Raw genomic sequence first — 2349 nt, 5'->3', positions numbered from 1 at the left:
TCTGGTTTTGGATGTCGCTTCCATGATTTTGGCACAGGCGAATCAGAATGTAAGCTCAGCCTTGAACCCCAGCATTAGGCTAAACCTAACACGAAACTTCAGCCTGCTTCACATTATTCCTGCTGGTTAATTCCAGCTGTTAAACTTCTCCCCCCACTACTGAGCCAGAGAGTGTTTTGTTTACAAATTTGCCATGCATTTCAAGGAAAGCAGAACCTGGCCAAGGCTTTGGGGTTATATATTTTTTTTCCACTGCAGGAAATGGAAGTGTTGGCAAAAATATTCGGCGTTGTTTAGGATAAGAGAGTGTTTGGACATATCCAGTTTTAAGCGGTCTGCTTAGTCTGATACGCTTGATATATGAGACAGCAAAGAAATATGTCTAGGAGTCTTGGAATGAGGCATCTTTTTTATAAGATGAGTAAAATACACACGAGGATGAAATATTACTTGCATATTACCACCAAAGCTGGTCAAAATTCACTCAATTGACTCCAGATGTGGGTTTCTTCAGCAATTTTAAAGTTAGCACTACTGTAACTAGGTGTGAGGCCAAGGCAAACTACTCTAGTGCTTTATAGCACTTGGAAGCTACAGTAGTCAAATCAAAATATGTTACAAGAGAATCAGTTTCTTAAAGCTTAACAGCAGGAAGGATTTAATATACTGAATACAGCCAACCCATCTTCGTTTGAAGGAACATAAAATAAATCCTTACCACATTTGTGACTTATTATTTGCGACTTATTATTTGCATAAAGGACCCAGTTCAAGAAGCAGATCCCTGACATTGTTTATGCAAGTAGGGCCATACAACTCCTTAATACTTTTTATTTGTTTTATTTTATTGTATATCCATAAGATTACAGCTATGCTTAAGGTGACCATGCACCTCCAAGCCCTGCTGATGCAGGACAGTAGTCTGAATATTCAAACCTACTTTTTAGCACTTATTAAATACTTAATTAATGTACTTCTATTAATGAACGATATTAATTCTATTTTTTTCCTCTTCTGCCTGCTCATTCTCCTTGCAATTAGGCACTCTGTGTAAAAAGCTTTACAAAGGAATCTGCTATAGCCCTCACCAGCAAGAAGTTTGACTCATCCTACAGTGATGGCACTGAGTCTTTTAACATCTTATCAATTCACTAACCACCTATAGTTCCACTGACACAGAACATTTCACTTACTGCCTTCCCTTATTTCATTATTAAGCTGTGGGAGTGATCTCATCACAAAAGGTAAGGAGCATCTTCAGTGCTTTCCTAATGAACAGCCAATGCTGTGCTGGGCTCCAGCCCAGCTCACATTGCTGGGGCTTAAGCTCTTATGCTCAAAGCAGAGAGGGTTTCCATAGGAATAAATATTCAGATCATCCTAGACCCACTGACACCGCTCTGGTGATAAAAGAATGACATTTCGCCTGTAGCTGCAACCAGTTTGGCTTTTTCCACTGCAAGCCTGGTAAGGTAAGGCCTTACTCTAAAAGGCCCTGGTCCTGGAGCAAAGAGGTTGTGACCTTTTCTGAAGTTGATTTTGTCTGCTTTTTTATTCATTTTAATACAGGAGGGCTCTTGGAAATATGACCCCAGGGCACCCTAAAAAATAAGAAACTGGAAGAGAAAATGATTTATTTTAAAGTAAGAACCTTGCTCTGTGCAAACCAGCCTCCTGACTTTTAAGGCTAGCCATATTGCAGTCATGCTAGGCTGGAATGACAGACATGCTCCACTTTTACCATGGAAAAAATTTTCTCTGACTGCAACGGAAGAAGTTAGATTTGCCACAAAATTGCACAGCAATCTAAGTGTTTAAGACTTTCTCTAAACCACTCAAAACCTGTCTGTCTGACATTTCCAATGTGGGCATTTTGCAAGAGGATAATTTTAATATATAATTTTAAATGGTCAGGTAAGTCTCTTTTACTATATTTCATATAGTAAAGGTTTAAAAATAAAACCTGAGGTCATTTAGGGTTTTAACTGACCTTCTGTTGAAATAGTTTTATCAGAAAACTCCCTTATTATGTGTTGTTGATGTAAGGACATATCGTCAGCTGGTAAAAACCTGTTTGTAGCTCCACACATGACAGGGGGTCTTTGCCGAGACACAATAATCTCATGTGAATTTCCCCTGATGATTTTAGAACTCTTTAGTTCTTTAATAAAGCATCACTTTTATCAAAGTTTAGCAGAGATTTGAGTAGCAGAGAAAAGAAAAAAAAAGACACTAAAATAGGAGAAAATATTTTACTCTTAAGGACCCTTGGCATGCTATGCAGTACTATTTGATTAAGTGAAGTTGTAATACAAAGACAAGGATTAATCACACAAAAGAGCAACATAA

This window comes from Lichenostomus cassidix, chromosome 2 (assembly GCF_008360975.1).
Source record: "Lichenostomus cassidix isolate B80296 chromosome 2, HeHo_3.0, whole genome shotgun sequence".
Taxonomy (NCBI): Eukaryota; Metazoa; Chordata; class Aves; order Passeriformes; family Meliphagidae; genus Lichenostomus; species Lichenostomus cassidix.
Note: the sequence above shows the minus strand (reverse complement) of the source record.